The 8,670-nt window shown below is 49.0% G+C and overlaps 1 long non-coding RNA gene across 1 annotated transcript; it reads right to left on the reverse strand.

The window, feature by feature from the left end:
- Positions 1-773: 773 nt before the first annotated feature.
- Positions 774-7,538, reverse strand: LOC107179901. The gene is made up of 4 exons (XR_001510623.2): positions 7,455-7,538; positions 4,003-4,082; positions 2,807-2,908; positions 774-1,083 (listed from the first exon to the last, which is right to left on the reverse strand). It is a non-coding gene; the product is annotated as an uncharacterized LOC107179901 (long non-coding RNA).
- Between the last annotated feature and the right edge of the window lie 1,132 nt (positions 7,539-8,670).

Genomic DNA, 8,670 nt, shown 5'->3' on the forward strand with positions numbered 1-8,670 from the left:
TCCTTCATAAAACGGGATTTCATGACCTTGGCCCTGTCGTCATTTTTATCTTGCCTGCTGCCTCTTTCTCTGTTTCCTGGACTCGGTAGCCAGTTGCCCAGTTACCTGAAGAGAGACAGTTTTGCAAAGCGAAATACTACATTACCATTACTAACGTCCCGTTTTACACCCTATCTTTGCTGCGTGAGTCAGCATTCTATACACTACCTCAAATCCTCACAAGAACTGTCTGTAGAAGGTTCCACAATTACCATTGTAAACAGGAGGAAATGAAGGCTCTGTCTCGCTAGTAACTTGCCCAAAGCCATCCAGCTCTCTGTTGATGAAACCGGAGTTTTGAAATGAAACCTGCCAAAGCGAAATACCGTATTCCTTCCCTCATTATCAATAGCTAACAAAAATGCATTTCTTTCAAATTGATTGGGGCAGACTTTAGCCTGATTCCATTTTTCATTTCTTGTTTCTAAATCTAGTAGCCTCGGTGGTATTACAAGCCTCACCCATAGGGTGACTGATCGTCTGAGGGAATCCAATCTTCCCAATTCATAGCTATGCCACAGCAGCCTTCCAGAACCTTCCATGGGTGTGTGTGTGGGGGCGGTGGGGGGGGGCAAGGAGACTTCCTTGCCCTGAGGTTTTGGCAAAACCACCTAAGAAAAAACTCTCCCGCTTCCTTCCATCAGAAAACATTTCCACCCCACCTTTGTGTGACCTCTCTTTGGCTCAAAAGTGATGATGAGCAGAATTAAGACATGTCTGTGGCTTGACCCCATTGTTTGCACTTATTCGATGTGAAATGCTGATAATCACTTTGCAATTTTACATCTTGGTGCCAGTACAAGGTTGGAAGCAGCTGTTTGAAAAACAAATAGCTTTAAACCCCCTTGTGAAGCGATGACCTCATGCAGGAAGCTGGTTGGGTCCCTGCCCTTGGAGGGGATGGCGGTGGGTTCCCGTCAGACAAGCTGCTCCTTGTAAGCCATGCAGTGGCTGGCTTTGAGACAGCGGCTGCGGATGGTCCGTGAGAGCCACATCTGTTTGTAAATCTTCAAGAGGCATGGGGTTGGGTTTTCCAGTCTTCAACTGTAGAGGAAAAACAAAACAAAACAAAACAAAACAAAACAAAGCAAAATGAAAAGAAACCACTTCCTGTCAGTGAAGTCCTATGTTTCTAGCTTTAACTTGTCTCTCTCAAATGCTTCTCTCTCAAATGCTTTTCAAGAACCATTCCAAAGAGGCTGTTCTCAGGACTTGGAATTGGTGTTTGAAAATGTCACCTCCTGGGAAAAACTCATAAAGCCACCAGTTATTTTGTGGACTCTTTTTGGCTCTGTCCCTTTATATATTGGGCATGTTCTCCCACCCTTGTGCCCTTCAGCGGCTCAGGACACCCTTTTTGCCCCTCCATTTCCATCCTGCAAGAGGGGAAGTGTGGACTCTGGTCTATCACCTCAATTTAAACTCCTTGAAAAAAATTTTTGATCACAAATGATCATTTTGCCCTAGTGGGTGCATTTTCCAAACTCATTCAGTAACTAGTTCAGTCAACCTGACCGCTTTTGGGGTCCCTACTACGTGCCAAATACTGCCACGGGTTCTGGGGATGTGACGATACAAGACCCATTATCTATATTCAAGCCCACAGCCCAGTGGAGGAGGAATCAGAGAAGGAAGGAGCTTGAGGACTCTACGGTAAGGTATATACTACTTGGGACGGTGGGGAGCCGGCATGGGTTGGTGGGCACGGGCAGGTGAAAGAAAGGATGACCAAAGTTGACTTCTGGAAGGATAATCCCAATCTGAACTTCGAAGAACACAGAGGAGTTGGCAAAACTGTTTAAGACAGAAGCAGCCCTATGAAGAAGGTGCAAGAGTGAGAAGGGAAATGTATGCTGGGGCCGCAGCATCGCATGGAAGGGGACAGAGGGAGGAGAGAAGATTGCAAAACGAGGCAGAGGCCAGGTCACCATGCTGGCTTTCTGCCATCACTGCCCCTGTGAGAAGTCCCTCCTCTGTGGCCCACAAGAGCATCTCAGCCCTGAGGGGCCTCTGTGTATGGGCCTCCTTGCAGCACGTAGCCCATCTGGAGACATCTTCATGGGCACAGAGATTCTTGCCCTCAATGTTGATTGTTACCAGTTATTTCATATTTCCCAAAGAAATATGAAACAGAAGTTTCAGACAGGTCATTATTCAATGTCTATAGCAACCCTTCGAAACCTATAATATTGGTTGGGGGTGGGGGTTTGGACTAAATCAGACATTGAGCCCTCTGGCCTACTGTCTTGCCTCTATTCACGGAGAAGGTTCTCACCAACCAGAGCTTCAGGATTTCCTCTTGGAGGCCTTCCCATGGCTGGTAGGGAGTGCCTGTCAGACACCTCTCCTCTGTCTCTTCCAGAACACCTGCTCTTCTCCAACAGTGTCCCCACTTCCCTTGTTATTCTAGCCACTCTCCACCGCACACCCCAACTCCCCACAAAAGTCAGCAAATTGCTTGACCTGTTGGTCCTCATAGCCTCCTTGGAGCAGAGTGAGTGAAAGCCCTTCTCTCCTCAGCCAAGTGAAGACAGCGGGAAGCCTAGGGTCTAGAAGCTGGGTGGGGGCTACTGGGGATGATCAGCTTCTCCCAGTTCTACTTTTCTTAATTTTTCCTTTGGTGATCTCCACTTACGTTTTCAAAAAACTTCAGACATCCTACACCAGTAACAGGAGATTCCTGCCAAAAGGAGGTGGTCTCTGCTAATGAGAGTCAGAATCCTCTCTGAACTTATTAAGCCACGAGTGGATTTATCCTTCAACTCACCTTCATCTTCTTTATGAAGTTCCCTTCCATTCATTTCACACTAACAGAAGTGCGCAGTTACTCTTTCCTAATTCCTCCTGATCGCGGAGTGGAAGGAATGACCTATAACCAAACAATATCGATAGCGCAACATTAATATCTATTGGGTTTCCCTGCTGGGCTCAACTTTGTACATACAAACACAGTGCCAGGCACCTACTCATGGCTCGCTGTTTCTTCAATAAGTGAATAAATGAATCCGCGATCCCAAACATTCACAATTAACCTGTACGTTTGGTAAGATTATTTCCAATTTATAAATGAAAAGGCGAAGGCTCAGAAAGGTTGAGTTGCCCGTGGTCTTCCGGGGAAAGTGGCGCATTTTGGTTTTTAACACAAGTCTTTCTGGCCCCACAGGGCATGTTCTTCCAGAAAACCAGGAATTGCTCGCCTGCCGACCTATTCAATAATAGCTCATGTCAGTAATGGACAACCCTCTGCGTGGACACCTTTTGTGATAGTCTTAGTGCTGGGTAACGAGGCTGTGGATTTGGGTAATTCTTCACGACCCAGTTTATCACTTCTTAAGTTGCCTCCCTCCCTAGAGTTGTCTCCTTTGTCCATACGCAATGCAGAATTTCATTATTTGATTAACTCATTCATTCATGCATTCCACATTCTGGAAGTGTCTGCTACATGCTAGATGCTGCAGATACAAAGACAACCCCAATGACTCCTGCCTTCAAGCGTCCTAGAATTCATCACAGTGTATTAGCCATTTATGTGACTATCTCAAGAACAAAGACAAAGTCTTATGGGTATTTTTGTTTCCAGCTCCTGACAAAAGACTTGGCTGATGAGAGGCCCTCAGCAAATTTGGTTGAGTTGATACGGTGTCTGTAACAATGGGTGCTATATATAAATCTGTGTTCCACGGGCTGCAGCCATGCTTTTGGGGGCACGAGTACTAATTAATTCCTTCGGATCATTGAACTATCATTTAATAAATGGCGCAATTGCTTTACTACGGACAGCTGCTTGAGGGGTTAGATTCATTTTCTTCCCTCACATTAAGAAGCAATTGTGGTCATTCTTTATGCAATGAACCAGTGAGAACTCATTTTCTCCCCCATCATTTTTTTTAAACTAGATTTCATAAAATATGGCACAAAATTCTAAAATCACAAAAGGTGTAAAATTAAAAGTAAATCTCCGACCTTTGGCTCCAGCCACCTCGCTGTCATCCCTAGAACGAGCAGTGGTCTCCAGTTTCCTTGAGGGTCCGTCCAGAGATATTCTGCGCATACACAAGCATATACATGTAGGCTTTTATGTATACCTGCATCCACCTGCACCCCCCAAAGTGTGTACCATACACAGCGTTCTACACTTTGCTTTGCTTATTTAATGTCAAATCCTGTTTTTCAGAGAGAGAGAGAGAGAGAGAGAGAGAGAGAGCATGCAAATGAGCAGGGGAGGGGCAGAGAGAGAATCTTAAGCAGGCTCTGCATTCAGCACACAGCCCGACATGGGGCTCAATCCCACGAGCCTGGGATCATGACCTGAGCCAAATGCTTAACCAACTGAGCCACCCAGGCACCCCTTTAATGTTAAAGCCTAAAGACCTTTTAGCGTTATCACATAGATAATATTCTCATTTTTATTTTTATTTGTTTATTTTAGCATTTATTTATTGTTGAGAGAGAGAGACAGAGCGCAAGCAGGGGAGGGGCAGAGAGAGAGGGAGACACAGAATCCAAAGCAGGCTCCAGGCTCTGAGCTGTCAGCACAATGCCCGACGTGGGGCTTGAACTCACAGACCTCGAGATCATGACCTGAGCAGAAGCCGGCTCAACCGACTGAGCCACCCAGGCACCTGATAATATTCTCATTTTTTAATGGTTGCTTATTGTTACATTAAATGGATTATACTGTATTTTATTTATTTTTATTTTTATTTTTATTTTTTTAATTTTTTTTTTTAACATTTATTTATTTTTGAGACAGAGAGAGACAGAGCATGAACAGGGGAGGGGCAGAGAGAGGGAGACACAGAATCTGAAACAGGCTCCAGGCTCTGAGCGGTCAGCACAGAGCCCGATGCGGGGCTCGAACTCACGGACCGTGAGATCATGACCTGAGCCGAAGTCGGACACTTAACCGACCGAGCCACCCAGGCGCCTCGATTATACCGTATTTTAAACAGTTCCCCCTTAAGGCACATTTGGGCGGTTTCCAAACATTTGTTTTATCACTCACAGAGCCGCAGTGAATATCCTTATAAATATATCTTTTTGCATATCTAGAAAGATAAATTCCTAAATGTGAAATTTAAATACATTTATTTCAGCTTTTAAATTTTGGTGTAAAATTGGTTAATTTTAATAAATGAAATTAATTAAAATAAATTCCTAGAAGCCCTGGACCAAGGGACATACACGTTTTGAGAAGACATTGTGGGATTGTCGCTTGCCATACAAGTCGTCCCGATTAGCACTCCTACTGTCAAGATGGGTCATCCAAATTTTGATCTGTCTTAAACTCATTGTAATGTTGGGTTTTTTTGTTTGTTTTAATATTTTTTAATGTTTATTTTTGAAAGAGAGAGAGACAGAGACAGACAGAGCACGAGAGGGGGAGGGGCAGAGAGAGAAGGAGACACAGAATCTGAAGGAGGCGCTAGGCTCTGAGCTGTCAGCACAGAGCCCGACGTGGGGCTCAAACTCATGGACTGTGACATTATGACCTGAGCCAAAGTCGGACAGTTAACTGAGCCACCCAAGTGCCCCTAAACTCACTGTAATTTTAATGTTCATTTCCCTTATTATGAGATCTTATTTATTTTTTAAAAAATCCAGTTTAATGTGAAACCACAATGTTCATGATACCAAAGTTACTACAACCACAAATTTTGTATTCTTCCCGAACTGCTGGCCAACTTTTCATTATAAGTTTGTATCACTGTTCATCCCCAAATGAATTTGAAGCAGTTTAATAAAAGAAAAAATACACAACGAAAGAGAGAGGGAGAGTTTTTTCTTTTTAAATCAAGAGAAAGGAAAAGAGGCAAATGGCAAGGTGAAAAAGGAGGGAAGTTTCCTATAACAACAAGCATTTTTTCAGGACCAACCATTTACTAATATTGGGCCAGAATTTTGGCCCTGCGCTTCCTGGAGGTCAAGGTAAAAAGGGAAATCTATTCAGTTAACAAATGTGCATTATTCATAAGGGAAAATAGTACTTAAGAAAATCAAAGCCTTTGGATTTTAAATCTAAGAGAAATGCACATGGTTTATCACAAAGAGACTCCAGGTAGCATAGGGATAATGTCCTCAACAAGATCCCTAAAAACAACAGAAAAAGTAAACTTGGGGGATTACAGAGCTGTTCTCCCATTAGTCCTGAATGCTTTCCTTGGGCCCTCTGTCTGGTAAGAGCGCCCCCTTTTCTCTGCCTCTCCGGGGTCCTGGTGGGCCTCAGCCAGCATGCCCCATCTTCCACTGTGAAGACCGCCAGGCAACAATCCAAGGCAGAAATGCAGAGGCGTAAGCGGGTTGCGTTAGCTCGCTGGTTGATGATTTAGACTGGGCTCAGCTGAGCAGTGCTTCCGGTCTTGGCTGGTCCTCTCCCCAGCCAAGGGGGGCCGCCTGGCTGTCGCAGGGGCCACTGGGGCATCTGGGCTCCGCTCCACGGGTCTCTCGGCCTCCAGGATGCCAGCCCAGCAAGTTCTCGAGGCACAACAGAGCCCCAGGAGTGGAAGCCCAGGCGCGGGAGTTCTTTGTCCAACCTCAGCACGTGTCATCCCATTAGCCAGAGCAGTCACATGGCCACACTCAGCCCTGAGCAACCGAGACGCGGGTTCGTTGTGGAGAGAACTGCAAAGTCACATGGAAAAGGGCACAGATACAGGGAAGGGAGCAGAACTGGGGCCATTACGGTGCTATCACCTTCCACAGGAGCCAGTGACCTAGGCTTGGCCAGATCATGGGCAAACTCACGTGCTCCCCACCGCGCCCAGCAAGGCCTCGGTACAGAAATCCCGGGAGGAAGAAGCTTACGGCTCCCCTGGGGTGCTCGGCTGGGACTGCAAGCAGCCACGCTCCCCAGAGCTTACAGAGGACCTTCTTGCCGCAGGAGGGAAGGAGACCAGCTTTCAGAGAGAAGCAGGGACAAGAGCAGATAGGACGCGTGCAGAAGGGAGAAAGAGCTCTGACTCCAGTAGCCTCGCGGGTTCCCCTGCGCTGATCCATTTCCCCACGGGCTGCACCAGCTCGGTCACCGAAGAACTCTGTGGCTCCAAGCCCAGTTGCTTCATTTCTTCGTGCCTCGGATTCTTTATCTCTAAAAGGGGCATCTGATAGCCTCGCGACACTGAGTTGTTATTGCAGATCGAGGACGTTATTGCAGGAGCGAATTAGAACGGCGCCCGGCACGGAGATGTGTGATAGCCATTTTTCGTTGAAGTTAGCCCGCTTTGCGTTTCTGTCATTTGCCCTGGAAAGATTCCCGGCCGCAGAGTTAACTTCCGTGAGGGGTGTCTCAGTTGCATTTGGCGGAAAGACGAGGCCACCTCGCTTGGCGGCAGAGACTCTCCACCTTCGCCCAAAGCCATCCACCTGCCTCCCGGATGTCAAATCTACCAAGAAAAAGAACAAACGGACCGCTTTACCTCGGATTAGCCGAATCCTCCACAGGCCCAGTGAGTGCGTCATCTGCAGTCACCACACTCGGAGGACTTGATACATGAAGGCAGTGTTCGCGGTCATCAGTGTCCCCATCCGCGTGAGTGAGGTTCGCCTGGGCGAGGACTCGGTGGGCGGGGACCCGGTGGGCGGGGACTCGGTGGATGGGGACGGGGGGGAGAGGGGGGGGGACTTGGTGGGCGGGGACTCGGTGGATGGGGACCCAGTGGGCGGGGACTCGGTGGGCGGGGACTCGGTGGGCGGGGCCCTCGGTGGGCGGGGACCCGGTGGGTGGGGCCTCAGTGGACGGGGACCCGGTGGGCGGGGACTCAGTGGGCGGGGCCTCGGTGGATGGGGACCCGGTGGGCGGGGACTCGGTGGGCGGGGACCCGGTGGGTGGGGCCTCAGTGGATGGGGACCCGGTGGGCGGGGACTCAGTGGGCGGGGCCTCGGTGGATGGGGACCCGGTGGGCGGGGACCCGGTGGGTGGGGCCTCAGTGGATGGGGACCCGGTGGGCGGGGACTCGGTGGGCAGGGACTCGGTGGGCGGGGACCCGGTGGGCGGGGCCCCCGGTGGGCGGGGACCCGGTGGGCGGGGCCGGATTGCTGCCTGAGCTTATGGACCAGACTGTGGGTGACAGGCTTTTAAGATTCTTTCTGTGCAGCAGCCACCGAGCTGCACCCAGCCAATCCTGGGCCCCTAAAAGGAAACACAAGGCCGCTGATGGCCTGGGCTGGCCCCCATCGGGGCTCCGCGCAGCCCGGCTGGAGTCCCCTCTCCCTGCAGGCCTGCCATCAGAGAGCAAGGGTGCACAGGTTGGCTGGCTACAGCCTGCCTCCACATGGGGAATAAAGCCCAGCATTGTGCTGTACTTGCAACATCTTTCCCTTCCCAGGGTTCCTGATGTGTTTGTTGCCCTGGATCTGGTCTGAATGTTCTCTTTGTCACGGACGGACCTTCGGGTGCCGAGGTGCGTTTGCCTTCTCCGCGGCAGTCCTGGGTTAAGTAAATACATTAAGGCAACATACACCGCTTGACACTGGAGCCAGCCTCAATCACTCACATAACTCATGTGGCAAAAGACGGAGCTGCTGCGGTTTTGAGTTCGTTTCAAGATGGATTTCTTTGTTCAGTTCTTTTGCGGTGGGGCGACAGGCACCGGGATGGGGGCAGCCGTGCTCTGACTCAGCTGGCCATTTTTC

Source organism: Panthera tigris, chromosome D2 (genome assembly GCF_018350195.1).
Source record: "Panthera tigris isolate Pti1 chromosome D2, P.tigris_Pti1_mat1.1, whole genome shotgun sequence".
Taxonomy (NCBI): domain Eukaryota; kingdom Metazoa; phylum Chordata; class Mammalia; order Carnivora; family Felidae; genus Panthera; species Panthera tigris.